The sequence below is a fragment of the Cebus imitator genome, unplaced genomic scaffold (genome assembly GCF_001604975.1).
Source record: "Cebus imitator isolate Cc_AM_T3 unplaced genomic scaffold, Cebus_imitator-1.0 Scaffold60, whole genome shotgun sequence".
NCBI lineage: Eukaryota > Metazoa > Chordata > Mammalia > Primates > Cebidae > Cebus > Cebus imitator.
In genome coordinates this window covers 4179860-4188365 of record NW_016107375.1, presented here as the reverse complement: position 1 = coordinate 4188365, position 8506 = coordinate 4179860, and the positions used below count along the sequence as shown (strand labels likewise).

The 8506-nt window shown below is 39.1% G+C and overlaps 1 pseudogene; it reads left to right on the top strand.

Annotated features, from left to right (window-relative positions):
• Positions 1-3974: 3974 nt before the first annotated feature.
• LOC119471400 lies at positions 3975-4110 on the top strand (annotated as a pseudogene).
• The last annotated feature ends 4396 nt before the right edge of the window (positions 4111-8506 follow it).

Genomic DNA, 8506 nt, shown 5'->3' with positions numbered 1-8506 from the left:
GGTTGGCGAAACAGACCAAACTCAAGAACCACTGGGAGACCAAGGCAGGGTAGGACTGAACAACTCTCTGAATGCCCAGAGAAAGCAAAGCCACGGCCACTGTATGGAGGAGGAAGCCCGGAGATGGGCTCTGAGGATGGGAAGAATTCAGATAAAAAGAGAGGAGCAGAAGGCTCCCAGGCTGCTAGCCTGCCTCTCCTCATTTTTGTTTCTCTGTTTCCAACCTTGAAACTCTCCAGACCTCCAGTCCTGCCTGGGCCTGGGGACAAGAGGAGGAACCTCTGGCGATCCTCGGGTGCCTTCTCTTCTCCGTGTAGTCGTCTTTGTCCTCAGCCGCCAGAGATGAGACATTTAGCGGCAGGCCACTCTTTCTGTTTCCCTGTTCTTTCCCTTTTCTTTCAAAAGCCAGAAAGAGAAGGGAGATGGGGATGCGAGGGGGAACCGGGGCTTCCTGCAAAGCCCAGGCTGACTGGCTCCGAGAAGGATAAATGACTCAGGTCTCCGCGCCGCCGGTGTTGCACAACTTGTCTGTGCTGGCTTGAGACCCCGATGATCCCCTTCTAATTGAAATCACTTTTCCCTGACCTCCCCTGCAAGCCAGGAGCTTGTTGCTCTCTGCGCCAACACACAGGCTGCGCAGGTCAGGGGAAAATCCTGGCCTGGCACCAGAGCGGCGCGCGCTCCGCATCCCTCTTCCGGCCGCCTACGCTCTTGGCCACGCCAGGTGCCCCCACCCCCCCACCCATGGGCGTCGGGGCAGCCCCCTGGACGGCAGCCCCGCAGGGTCACAGGGTGCTTGGAAGTTTGCAGCGGGGCTGGCACTGCCCCCTAGGGGGCATTTTGGACATTTCGTGGGGGGCTCGTAGATTGACACTGCAACCGGGGGTGCTACTGCGCGTTGGGTGGGGGTAAGCCTGGAATCCTGGACATCCTGCCCCATGCGGGGGGAAAAGCCTTCATTTGCCCAGCACGACCAGCGGGCCTGCAGAGATGAACAACCTGCTTACAATTATCTGAGCTGAAACTCTGTTTCACATATAAATCAAAGTATTTTTGCACCGTTATAATATACTCTGGTGTTTCCAAGAAGGCAACTGCCACATAAATCAAAGAAGACAGGGCTCTTTTTCCAGTTCATCTCATTAAGAGATGTTTACCATTTAGGCACATTACAATGCTTGAGCAATGGCAATGTAACAAACCTCTCTGTGTCTGCCATCTCTCTATGTAATATCTATCTGTCTATCTATCTATATCTATCTATCTATCTATCTATCAATGGATCCATTGTGTGGGAGAAAAAGTATTAACCTTTCCTCACAGGGTCCATGGCTGACATCTCATACAAAAAAATGCATTAACAAGAGAAAGTCTTAATAAATTTATTTAACCAAAGTTTTACATGGCACAGGAGACTTCAGAAATGAAGACCCAGGGAAAACTGTATATTCTTATGCTTAGGTTTAAAGAAGAATGAACAGTCATGTAGAAATGTAATTGGATTTTAAAAAAGAATATGATTTAATGGTATAACTGGGAAGAACTCAGTCTATTTGTTCAGATTCTTCTTGGCCTCTCCGCGCAGCATTTCCTTTCTCTGGGTATGGGCCAGATACCTGTCACATGTGGGTCTTATGATCTATTTTCAGGGGAGGTAGGCAAAGAATTCCTTTATTGCCAATTTTCACCCAGAAAGGTGGGAGAAGCTCAGGGAATGACCTTGTTTCAGTGATTTTTCTCAATTGCCAAGCTGCTATATTTTGAAGGTAACATGTTCTGAGCCCCAACACTATCTGCCTATCTACCCATCTATATACGCATATTTACATACACATAGACATATGTGGATAAATATATGTACTTATATATACATATATACATACTACATACACCAGTATGTGTGTCTTAAATACAAACTTACTTACTCTGAGTAGGTATGAGACTCACTGTCTTCTAGTGTAAATATGCCTGAATTTACATACAGAAATGCACGCTATTATAAATCGCTTTCATTTTATTTCTGTTTATAATTATACTAAGAAATTGTGTTGATTTTTTGAAAGGGATTTGAGGTCTTTTAGAGTTGAGAACCATTGTTGTTGCCTTTCTGGGTCTCAGTGTCCTCAAAAGAACCAAAGGAGGGACAATAAGATGTTTAAAATAGCAAAAATGTCACACAAAATTATATCCATATAGATCAGAGCCCAAGATGCAGCTGCAGAGAGAAACTTTGCTAATCACACTCCCTAGGAGGCCCTAAGTCCCAGTGTGGAGGGAGATAGAGCCCAGGAGGCAAGAGATTCTTTGGGTAGAGGTTGGGTGCATAACTGTGAGCCCAGGTTGGAAGACCAAAGGCCATGTGCAGTTTTTCAAGTGTGTTTTGTGCAATGAATGGAGACTTTTTTCCTCTTTTAAATGATCAAACGGTTAGAAAAGAGAGGAGAGAAACCTTCACTAAGCACTTAGTGACCACACTTAGTGACCACCTACTATGTACCAAAACTCTGTCACCTGCTCTGCAAACCATATCCTCTTTAATTCTTGCTTCTACCCAGTGAGGTAGGTGTTATTATGGCTACTTCACAGATGAAGAAGCTGGGGCTCATTCAATAAGCAAAATTTGAACTGAATCTATTTGAATACAAAGTCAGTAGGACATACTGGCCCTAAAAAATTGCCAGTGGGCTTGTTTTTATTTTTACAGATTGTGGATTTAATTAAGGTCTTCTGACTTAGTCAGCAAGTTTAATCTATGATATTTGTCTGATCCTAACTCCTTAAATGGTAAAAGCAACACAAATGGAAATTTAAACATAGAATTCAACCAATATAAAAATATTTATATAATTTTGAAAGAAATAAAATAGTATCTATACAAGTAGAAAACATATCATATTCTTGGATGGGGAGACTTATATCATAATATTTCAATTTCCCTCCAAATTGCTGTATAAATACAATGAAATTCTGATTGGAATTCAAATGGATTTGTATTGTATTAACTTATCCAAAAATTGATGTAAATGTCTAAGAAAGGCCAAGAAAAACTTTTAAAGAATAGTTTGGGGAGGGTAACTTGATTTCTTACTGAAAATAAAAATATATAAGGCATGGGACTGACATAGGAATAGAAAGGAAAAATCAGAAAAATCTCAGTGGACAAATATCTTTGTCCTGTTTAATAAATGGTATTAATAATCCATTTAGAAGAAAATAGAGTTGAATTCCCTGCCTCATATCATATTTTAAAAAATCCATCTGGATTAAGTATTTAAATGTTAAATAAATAAATAAATAAACTTATGTTAAGAAAATCACCCACATACATACATACATATGAAATTCATATGAAATTCATATCATAGATAGATAGATAGATCTCCCAAGGCTCATGGTTGAGGAAAAGAAACAATTTTTACCAAGTCAGAAAACTTAGAAGCTATAAAGAAAACAATAGGCGTATTCAATTATGTAAAGGTTAAATAATAGCAGAATAGTGAGGGATGCAATAAACAAAGGCAAACAATAGCTTGGGGAACATAGTTTCAATGCAGATGATTGATAAAATGTTAATATCTGAGATATACCAACAGTTTCTAACAAATTAAAATGGCAAACAATAAACAGGAAAATGGGCAAAGGATATGAACAAGGTGTTCAGTTCAGAGAAGATCAAATTCAAATGTCAATACATATATGAAAAGATATTTAGCTTCTCTAGTAATTAAATACAAATTGAAGTAAAAATGAGATATCATTTCCACTACAAAGTTGGTAAGTTAAAAAGAGTGATAATCCCTCCCACTGATAGAAATGTTGGAGAAAAGTTTTCTCTTATATATGATTAGGGGAAATGTGAGTCATTATATGTTTTTAGAAAGCAATTGCTCAATGATTATGTAAATGTGAGTTACGCAGACCCTTCAACCTAGCAATCTCACTCCTAGGAATTTTTTCTTTAAAAATAAAATTCCATTGCTTCTCGGCCTTTTGGCTAAGATCAAGTGTAGTAAAAATAAAATTCCAGTGAGAAAGTATTTGTTTGAAGTCAAGGATGTTCACATCAGCACTGTTCACAACTGCACAAATTTGGAAATAAAATAAATCCCATCAGCAGAGGAATAATTGAATAAATTATGGGACATTTATGCTATGGAATATTGTACAGCTCTTAAAAAGACTGTGTTAGATATGACTTCTTGTTAACTTCGAGGAGTTTTATGATATATTTTTAAGTGAGAAAAGCCAAATGCAGAGAAAGGTATATATATGACCCATTTTGTAGTGATCACCTTCTATAAAGTACATACATATATTTATGTATGTAAATGGCTATATTAACATAAAAATATTATGGAAAGTTTCAAAACAAGTGATGTCAGCAAACACAAGAGAGGAATAAAGGGGGTGAGGTATGGTGTGTGTGTGTGTGTGTGTGTGTGTGTGTGTGTGTGTTCAGGGAATCAGAGAGGTTAAAAAAGATAAAATCAATATGAATTTATGTAAAAGTATATGTATATGTATGTAACTATACATGAAGAGAAAAGTTTGAAAAAATATTCACCAAATATTAATGATGTATTCATGGATTGAATATTGGTTTCTACCAGTTATCCCCAAATTAATCTATAGATTCCATACAATCTCAGTAAAAATCTCAACAGGTTTTTGTGTGCGTCCAAATGCATACACATGTGTGTAAATTCACAAGCTAATTATAAAATTTATAAAAAATGAAAAAGGCAAAGAATGGCTATGATGTTCTTGAAAAGCAAGACTCATAGAAGAGGGCAGGAGGGTATCTTGTATTACCAAATATCAGGACTTTTAAAAATTTATTTATTTATTTATTTATTTTATTTTTTGAGACAGTGTCTTGTTTAGTCATCCAGGCTGGAGTGCAGTATGTGATCATGGCTCACTGCAGCCTCACCTTGGTGGGCTCCAGTGATCCTCCCACCTCAACTTCCAAGTAGCTGTGACCACAAGCACAGATGCGTACCACCATGACTAGCTAATTTTTTTTTTTTTTTTTTTTGGGGGGCCGGGTTTCCCCCTTTTTGCCCGGGTTGTTTTTGACTTCTGAGCTCAAACGATCCACTGGCTTCAGCCTCCCAAAGTGCTGACATTACAGGTGTGAGCCACTTCACCTGGTCAGTACTTAAGACTTATAAAGCTACAGAAACTAAGATAATACAACATTGTGCAAAGAAAGATTAATACCCCAATTCAGTTGAATCAGTGTCCAGAAACAGGCATGTGGAAACAAAGGTGAACTACAGAGTAGCAGGGAAGGGCATCTTTTCAATAAATAATATGAAGTCTATTGAACATCTGAATGTAGAAAAATGAAATTTGACTCCTACCTCATACCATACAGAAAAATGAATTTCAAGTGGATCTTGGCTATCAATGTTAAAGGTAGATCAATAAAGCTTCTAGAAGATAATATTGGAAAATTATTTTCTCAAACTTGGAGTAGGAAAATATTTCTTAAATCTGACATAAAACCCACTAATCATAAAGGAAAAAAGTAATACACTGGGCTACCTTAAAATTAAAAACTTCAGTTCATCAAAAGAAATCACCAAAAGAAAAATTTGCAATATACAAAAAGTAACAAAGAATTCAGACCCAGAATGCACAAAGAACTAGGAATCAGTAAGCAAAGACCGACAACCTAATAGAAAAATGGCAAGAGAGCTCAACAGGAATTTTACAAAAAAGGATATACCAATGGCCAATAAACTTATAAAAATGTGCTCGATTGTATTAGTGATTTAAAAATTTCATGAGATATAGCTCTCCTTTGAATGGCTAAAATGAAAGATGTAGGTAAGGACGTAGAATGAAAGGAAAGGAGTGCTCAAAAGCTGCTGGTGATAAGATAAACTGAAGTAATCACTTTGGAAAACTGCTACTGCCTGATGAAATGTTTACGGAAATACACACAATGAAGGAGCAATCCTATTGCTCGATGTTCACTTACAGTGTGGGCATATGTGAAGTGAAAATCCTATACAAGAATGTTTGTAGAAGCAATTTGTAATGATCCCAAACCAAAAACACAAAATGTCCAACAATAGAAGAATAGATAAGTAATAGTATATTCCTACAATGGCATATTTACAGGAGTGAAAATGAACAAATGACAGCTATGTACCTCAACAGGAATGAATCTCCAAATAATGATTAAAAAAAAAAGCTAAACATAAAGAAACATACCGAATTATTTCATTTATATAAAGGTGAACAAGTAAAACTAATTTATGGTGTTAAAAGTCAGAACAGTAATGACCACTGAGGAGGACTGGGAGAGGCACTAGGTGGTGGCAGGAGAACTTGTAGGGAGCTACTCACATTCTCTTTCTTTTCCTGGGTGGTGGATACTTGGGTATTCATTTTTTAATAATGCTTTGGGCTGTGTGTGCATGATTTGTGCAACCTTTTGTATCTGTGTTATACTTCACTAAACAGATAAAAAATAATTTTAATGGCATTTACCTTAGGTGATAAGATTTCAGGTACTTTTACTTTCTTGAATTATTTACAGTACACATGTATTGTTCAATATGATCCAGAAAATCATAAAGCAACTTATAAACAAAAATAGAGAGCCAAACATATTTCAGAAACACAAATATGTTCATTTAACTAGTTGAACTAAAGCTAGGTATGCTTTCACAAAATTAACTTTTTAAAAAAGTCATAAATTGCCACATGCACACTTTTTTTCCCTGCTTGGTTATTGAATCCAGTTTGATCTTGAGAGGTCACATTCCCAAACCTCTACTCCTGCCATGAGTGGACTCTGTGGCACCCAGGCTCTGCCACACAAGCATGGGGTCACAGGTTGTGGAAAGAGCCTCAGCAGAAAACCAAGAGGACTTGGCTCAAGTGCTAGCTCTTCCAGAAGCTTCCAGCGTGGAACATCAGGTTGGTAACATCACCTTTGGGACAACAACACTGATCCAATCATGTCTACGGTTTTCCTCAAATCTGAAATTCTGTGACTGTGTATCTTAGTCATGTGGGGTAGATGTGGGATTGTTGAAGGGAAGGGCATTGGCAATGTCAACATCTATCCAACATCTACCATGTGGCAGGTGCCAGAGTGGGCACCAGGGATACACCAGTAATTTAAATACACAAAGTTCCCACCCACAGGAATTTTACATTTCAGAGTGGGAGACAGACAACAGAGATAAATAAATGAATAGATAACAGATTGAAAATATGTCCTGTGCTAAATTCTAGCTAAGAGGGCAGGATAAGGACCAAAAATTGCCCGCAGGACTTGACAGCAGGAAGGTAAAACTGGGGACCTGGACAAGAGTAATTTTTTTTTTTTTTTTTTTGAGATGGAGTCTTGCTCTGTCGCCAGGCTGGAGTGTAGTGGCACGATCTCCACTCACTGCAGCCTCTGCCTTCCGGGTCCAAGTGATTCTCCTGCCTCAGCCTCCCGAGTAGCTGGGACTACAGGCATGTGCCACCATGCCCAGCTAATTTTTGTATTTTTAGTAAAGATTGGGTTTCACCATGTTGGCCAGGATGGTCTCGATCTCTTGACCTCGTGATCCACCCACCTCGGCCTCCCAAAGTGTTGGGATTACAGGCATGAGCCACGGTGCCCAGCCAAGAGCAGTTTTAAGGCAATGTGAGAACAAAAGCCAACTGGGGTGCATGATGGAAAACACAGGAGGTAAGGAAGTGGCCATGGTCCACATAGACAGTTCGGAAGTTTTTCTGGAAAGGAAACAGAAATATCAGGTGGAGGCTGGAGAAAAAAAGCAACATTAAGAAAACAGTGTTTTCTTCGTTTGTTTTTAGGGACAAAACTAGAGTATCTTTGTGTATCGAGTGTTGTTGCAGATGATCCAGGTGATCATCTGGATGTGATGATCCAGATGTGGATGTGTTGATGCAGATGACCCAGGACAGAGGAGACATGGTTGAGCAATGATGTGTTGATGCAGATGATCCAGGACAGAGGAGACATGGTTGAGCAATGATGTGTTGATGCAGATGATCCAGGACAGAGGAGACATGGTTGAGCAACAGACTACACAGAAACAGAGGCCTGAGCAGAAGACAGGACATTGAATCCAGCACACGAGTAGAGGGAAAGCTTTAATGGGACAAGGAGGCAGTTCTTCCATGAAGACAGGAGGAAAGAGAGAAAATGACACAGGTGCAGGTCAGACTGAAGATGAGGTGGAGGAAGCACAAGGGAATTTCCATCACCTCCTGTTTTCTCCTTGACGTATGAGATGAGTTCACCAACTGAGAAGTGATATGGGATATTTGAGATATAAATATATGGGCTATATAGGATATAAAGGAGAAGGTAAATGTACTTAAAGAGTAATAGAATTGCTGGGCAGTGTTGGGTTGAAGTTGTAATCATAAAATCTAGATAAGTATTGTAATGAACTTGGAGGCCAGCAATTTCTTTTCTGAGAAATGGAGATAGTAAGACCCAGGCCCTCCTGATACCCCATGACTC